Genomic DNA, 7,671 nt, shown 5'->3' with positions numbered 1-7,671 from the left:
TGAATTGTACAAGAGTCTTTGGATACATTGTAAATAATTGATTTTTTAAAAAGAAACATCAGATGCAGGCACTCCAAAACCGGCAGCATCAGTGTCAGCGGGTGATGTATGGAAACCCCGTTAAGAGCCCATTTCCCTCTGTGTTCCATGGGGAGAGGAGAGTCCTCAGTAAATAACTAGCATAGCACCGGGGGTGGGGTACATCGAAGAGGAGGGGAGGACAGAAAAAACCTGTTCTCATGCAACCTTTTCTTGTTCTCCCCGCCCACTTCGTCCGTGACCTCAACATGCCTCCATCTCCTCGGCCGGGTCTCTCTCAGTCCCCTTTGCTCTCTTGCCCTTTCGCCTCTCAGTGGCTTGCAGGGCACTGCTGAAAGGAAGGTGGAATTGAATGTGTCCCTCACGAAGCTTCCCTTTGAGGTAGCCGGCAGATTTTTTTGTTTTGCTGGAGAGAGTTGTTGCAGCCCATTGCCTCACCTTCGTCCAAAAGCATCTGGCGGTCCAGCTTCCAGCAATCCCTCGCTGCCCCTCCGGCAAATAGTACGGCCGTAATGACGAAAATAACGAAGATATGTGCTACTCTGACCATGGGCTGCATTTGAGAGTCAAGGAGGTTACGATGGCAAAATGTTATGTGCTGTGCTGTTGATTTCCTACGACTGAGGAGTACATGATGAGTCATGGTGGAGGAATCGACTGTGGCTCGGGCATGCCAAGGTTTCGCTCAATCTACTGACACGGTGCAATAGCTCATGCCCTGTGTCTGGGTGGCTGGACTATTCTTCGCATGCTGTGAGTCACTCTATCAGACTGTCTGTGCATTGACTCATCCCTTTCACTTCACACAGAAAGCTTTTCACAGAAACAGAACTCAATCAATGGCCGCCTCGGTGCCATACACTGTTGGCAGTATTGTAATTGTTGAGAGAGAAACACTGGGCGCAATCGTCCACACTACAGCTTATGCAAAAAGTCATCTTAGTTCTTCTGTATTGCCATGACAGATCGAGTGTCACATGGTGCACACATGGCGATGATGTCCCCGAATCAGCTGTTGAATTCTCACTCTTCTCGTGCACGTTTTCTGCGGAAAAGCAAAAAAAGAAAGCGAAAGAGAGAGGGAAAAAAAGCAATCCCTCTCCAAGTCGAGTCATCTCTTCTCTTATCTTTCACTCGGCTCCTCTCCGAGTGACGGACAGGCAGCCTGAGCCACTCAGGTCAAAGGTGACCGAACAGAATAAGCGCTTTATGAAACCGCCCTCCCCTGCTGCAGTAAAGCTGGCGTAAGGAAAGGTCAGGCTGGCCTCCTCGTGTAGGCTGTGTCACTCCTTAGTGCCAGCCCAGGGTTATACTGTTCTATTCACTCCTTACCTTGAGACGCACACAGACGGCTTATCGCCGCGGAATTGGCTGTGCGCTATGAATGCAGGAGCAGAGAGAAGCCGGATGAATGTTTCAATGGCGGCTGAGTCTTGAATGCCTTTTCCTCTCTTGCTCGATGCACCTCCTCTCACTCCCCTCTTTGCCGTCTCCATCTTCTCTATCGCTTGTCTCCCTCCTTCCCTCTCTCTCTCCCTCCGTCTCTCTCACTTTTTTATCTATCTATTCTTTGCCTTTCTCTCGCCCACACTCTCCGACCGTATGTGCAGGGAATTGAATCAATCCCCTCTCTATGCTCAGTGTTTTTAAAAGATGACCTGAATGAAGAGTGGGTCATGCTGAAAGGGATCGTGCCCTTTTGTACAGGCCAGCAGAGGGAAAAAGAAATGTCTGCTCTTCGCACTGTGTCCGGAAAAGGACATTGTTCCAGTGCCTCGATCACATATCTAATCCCAGGTTACCATTACCTTGTTATGACTTATTTCTAGTCTTATTTGTTGGAACAACACCTTGGCATCAAATCTCAACCGCAAAAAGAGTTGAGATGAGATTTCTCAGAAATGCTATAAAGAGATATAGTATAAAGAGATGCGATTTTGATGGAATGAGGACAAAAGCGTCCATTTAAGCATGGGTAACGCACCGGTGGATCAGTGCTGTATCAAATGATAAAACTATAGTACTACTGAAAGTTACCGGTGGATCAGTGCTGTATCAAATGATAAAACTATAGTACTACTGAAAGTTACCGGTGGATCAGTGCTGTATCAAATGATAAAACTATAGTACTACTGAAAGTTACCGGTGGATCAGTGCTGTATCAAATGATAACACTATAGTACTACTGAAAGTTACCGGTGGATCAGTGCTGTATCAAATGATAAAACTATAGTACTACTGAAAGTTACCGGTGGATCAGTGCTGTATCAAATGATAAAACTATCATACTACTGAAAGTTACCGGTGGATCAGTGTTGTATCAAATGATAAAACTATAGTACTACTGAAAGTTACCGGTGGATCAGTGCTGTATCAAATGATAAAACTATAGTACTACTGAAAGTTACCAGTGGATCAGTGCTGTATCAAATGATAAAACTATAGTACTACTGAAAGTTACCGGTGGATCAGTGCTGTATCAAATGATAAAACTATCGTACTACTGAAAGTTACCGGTGGATCAGTGCTGTATCAAATGATAAAACTATCGTACTACTGAAAGTTACCGTTGGATCAGTGCTGTATCAAATGATAAAACTATAGTACTACTGAAAGTTACCGTTGGATCAGTGCTGTATCAAATGATAAAACTATAGTACTACTGAAAGTTACCGTTGGATCAGTGCTGTATCAAATGATAAAACTATAGTACTACTGAAAGTTACCAGTGGATCAGTGCTGTATCAAATGATAAAACTATAGTACTACTGAAAGTCACCGGTGGATCAGTGCTGTATCAAATGATAAAACTATCGTACTACTGAAAGTCTATGTTATTATTTTTTAAATCACACACCTGTGAAGTGAGGGGCGCTAATATATTAAAGTCTAACTCATGTTGATTAGGTGATGTAATGGTGAGGTAAAACAAACGGTGCCAAAACAAACATTAAACGCCATTAACAATAAAGAGACAATGTGACGTAAATGACACATTATGGCGTAGCCTACATACATCTGACGGGAAATGCATGATTCCATAGTAAACTGTGACCTTTGCGGCAACCACAGTGGTTATCCTGAGACTGTCACAATATTTCTTCTGTTTTTCCCTTATTTGAGGGGCACTCCAATATGTTTAATGTTTGTCTTTAGTTTGTTTAATAAACGCCATTGACAATGAAGGGAAAATGTACGCCACATTGTCCCTCATTAGTGGAGACAAAAGAGCATACCGGTATAGAGAAGACGGTGGAACAGGCAATACCCCTACCAGAGTGTATGTCAGAAATATATTTTTCGTGCTATCGTTTCTGGATAAGTCAAAAATGCAATTCATTGGCTAACGCAACTCTGGACTGCATCCGAAGTGTGGGAAGTGTGGGATCATTTGATCTGTGATGACGGGCGTCCTACAGTTGGCTGGATGGATATCTCCATCTTGTATCTAATGAGAAGAACATGATTCATTATGGGGGGAACATTGGCCAGAAATAGCCGATCTAGGTTAAAACGTGTTGCCTGTAGCCTGTATTTTATATTATTATTTATTGGTACACAAGGAAACAAGAGAAGAGCAGGTATAGATTTTGGGTAACCTAAAGTCTGGGTTTGGGTAAGTAAAGTCATACTTTGTCACACGTCTTAACAAAAAGTTTCATTTTGAAACTGCATATACAGTAACTGAAAATATGAGAACCAATCAAAATATAATTAAACTCTGAGATTGAGCAAATATTGAAAAATAAATGGAGCCTATACCCACATCTAGATGTACAGCTCACTGACGCTTGCTTTAAGCCAGACTAACTCCCTGGTGCTCTGTCTTTTATATCTAGGTTGATTTGATTCCCGTTTGCATTAGCATTAAAAGCTGCGACCCGTTCTTCGGCACCGTGAGAGACTATGAAGACGGGGTTATGGGTTATGTTCCATAAACCATAATACATAATTATGGCCGCTTCATGAATGTGCACATGGCAACTCTGTTAAAGACAAGGAAATGCAGCACCAGCATACCGTTGCTGTCGTGTGGAAACCTTGGAAGTCCAAAAGTGTTCCTTATTGTATTATTTTAAAAACACATAGTATTAAAATAGTACAAATATACAAATAGCTGATCTACAAGCTCACAACACGTTACATCGCAGCACATTGTGAACTTGTATATCTGCTGTTTTTTGTTCGACCCACTTGTATAAACGATTTAAATATGGACAGATCCCCAACAGCAACAATCGTTTTTTCTCCCCCTTTCTTTTTCTTTTCTTTTCTGTTATTCTTTCCATATTGCAGTCCCTCGCACTAAAATATATTAGCAAGGGGTTCACCTACAGTACATGTATGATTACCTTACCATACAGGCGTACATCCATGATTACCTTACCATAAGGCGTACATAACCGTATGTATACAGGCATACAGACACTAGGGCTGTCAGTTCACCTCTATAATCCAATTCGAATTTCATTGCTTAATTATTTGTAATTTTCGAATATATTCGAATATTTACATTGTATTTTAGCTCATATTTAGCCTATAATAATACACAGAATAACAAGGTTTTGACGATGCACGTTCTGTCCACTAGAGGGCCCCCCCTTCCAAACGACAAAGCAGTACTTTCAGAACATGTAATAATGGTTTTCGGCACAAAATAGCGTTTAAACTGTTGTTTTATTGAGCACAGTGCACTCAGCACGGTAAGATTGTTGTCTGTCTATAGTGCAAATGCATTTTACAGTGAACGTTGTATACTTCTGATACAGTATAGTCTGAGTAGTGAGTAGGCTAGTCAGGAATCATGAACTTTTTCTTTTTAAACGGAATGCTGTCACGATGAACAGGCCATCATTAGTAAATAGCAATGAAGATATATAGAGATGCCTATATTTTGCGCTAAAGTAATTGTTGAATAACACATAAATGTAGGTTTTAAGGCTAGAATGGCATTGTAGTGGACTATAGTGAGAGGCGAGATTGTCTTTCCTTCATTGCGGGACTGCAGGACTAGTCTGGAGATATAGTCGTGGATGCTCAGCTTCAGACAGTCAGTGTTTTGGTTCGTACCTGGAGTTTTGCATTATCTCCGCTGTGCACAGCAGCACAGGGGAACTGTCTTTAATATATCCATGGTCGTTTTCAGTTGCTTTCCATGTGCAACACAAAAGTAGCCTACCATGTGTTTGTTTTGGTAATAGCCTACTGCAGGCGCAGCCATGCTGATTCACGTAATCGCGTAGGACAAAATGAAACCAGCCGGACCAACGTTAATGGTTTAATGCACGTAGGACCCGCATTTTCAAACTGTCCACAATATGCGACAGACTCGACGGTACTAATAAAACATGCGAGTGATTCTTCTTAGTTGCAGCGCGCTGTGCGACTGCGTGTGTGCATGTGTGCAGAGGAGGGAGGAGGTGACGAGGCGCGCGTGTGACCGTGTGTGCGTGCGTGCAGATGGGAGATTTCACAGCGGTAGATTCGTTACTCAATACATTTAGTGAGCGGATAAAATAACATAAAACAAAATAAAAATATTAAATAGAATTAATAAATGATAAAAGCTCCATTCGAATGGCAATTTTAGCTTTCGAATATATATATATTTTTTAATATTCGAATTTCTTTCATATTATGAAATTCGTTCTGACAGCCCTAACAGACACTATAAACATCATTCTTTATACACACTAGTTCCTTTCCAACATACTGTGATGAGAATATTAAGACAAAATATTCAATCGCTTCCTCTTTCTCACACTGTCAAATAAATCTCTTGTACATGTGCATGTTCAGGGTTATTCTCATTACACAACCAAGTTCCATCACTAATAACTGCACTTACAGTAGTTATCGACAACAGCATCAACACCGTTCACACTGTCACGGAAATGTCTGAAACATGCAGTGCTGACAAAGTTTATTTTCCTGTTGTCATAATCTGTCTCTACACCCTCTCCTCTCTCTCTCTCAGTCCCATGCCTCATCAGTCTGTTAATAGTGGCATGTTGGGCACATGGCATTTCTACAGGTGGTCTCCTTGGGCCGGGACCCAACCCCACTGTCCCTGGTCCAATTACAGCAAGCAGGCGGACATTTTTTTATTGGCCTGTGAGGGGACATTTCCATGGCTGCTGCCGTCTCCAGGAGTAGGAGTCATCCAGCGCTCAATTACTCTCCCTCGCTGGACTAGCAAGGGAGAGAAACGAGTCCCCTGCTGGGACCCGTCGAGTCCCAGTGCATTACAAGCACAGAAATTCTGACCTACTTCAAACACAAAACCCCCACAACTTATTTCCACTGCTACCTACAGTAGCATGTGATCGAATATGTGACAAGTAATTTTCCCCAGGAGCATGGGCAGAGAGACCTACTATTGCCTGTCTCCTTATTAATAACAATCTTTGAGCACTTGTGCACACAACAAGTTAACCAACATTTAATATAATTTATGTAAGCCAGAGTGTAATGTAGAAAGTCTATAACCTCCCATTAATCTCAAGATACAGACTTGAAAAATGTAAAATCATAGCATCCAGTACAGTATCAGACTATCAGAGACTCATTAGTGTTGTCAAAGCACACAGGCGTGAACAGGCGTTCTCAGCCTTGAACATGTAATTAGCAGGAACCGGCATGTGAATCTTAGCTCCCTTCATAGAAGATGTTACAACATATCATTTTCAGTCATAGTCTCATTTAAATTGAAGATGGATAGTGACTTGAGAAAATTATACATAATGGAGAAACGTATCGGTTTATCCACATTGAATGTTATTCTGCAAATAAGTTTGTTCATTAATATACTTACAGATACTGTCAAGGTTTTGGCTAACGACATGTTCAATGTTTATGTTCAATGAGCTGTCTCACTTCACAGGTTCTTGTAGCCAACAACATTCAGCCTTATAAAACGTACTAAAAAGTAATAAAAACTACGTTGTTCCACCACATTAGAAAGCAACATGTTTTAAGAAAGCTCAATGCTATACTGTAGATTTGATTAGAAAGTGAGCCACCATTCTAATCTGTTGGATTTAAGTAATATCAAAGTAAAGATATTCTTGACACTGAACTGCTCCAGATGAGCAGGTTGCTTGGTACAGTACCTTGCATCGCTGCCTCCACTTTATGTGTGTGAATGTAAAGTGCTTTAGGACAAAGGTGCTGTAGAATTGCAAATCCTTTTCTTCTACAGAGCTACAGTACAATTAAGAACCAATGAGGATATACTGTATATATACAGTATGTAGCCTAACTACAGCACGGTTACTACAGAGAGAAACAGTTAGTACAGCTGTAATCATGCGTAGCCAAACAACTATAATTCCATAATCTCTGAATGCTATGAGTCTGGAACTACACCTCCCGAAATACAAGGCAGGAAGCTGGCACCCGTTCGTCATCTCTGTTCACGACAATACATTTTAAAATATCTTTACATTTATTTATTTTCTACATACTACCCAGTAAGAATAAGATACAGATGGTTGTTCGTGGCAGTGCAGCTAATGAATATGAAATAATTATCTGTATAGTCTTCAAGTCTTCTTGTATTTGTTTTACTGAGAATAAGATTAGAAATAAGTTTAGGGGCTTACGTTTAGGAATAGGGTTAGGTTTTGGCAC

Source organism: Protomyctophum bolini, assembly GCF_963924005.1.
Source record: "Protomyctophum bolini genome assembly, chromosome: 2".
Taxonomy (NCBI): Eukaryota; Metazoa; Chordata; class Actinopteri; order Myctophiformes; family Myctophidae; genus Protomyctophum; species Protomyctophum bolini.
The sequence above is the reverse complement of the archived record's forward strand: the minus strand, read 5'-3'. Positions refer to the sequence as shown.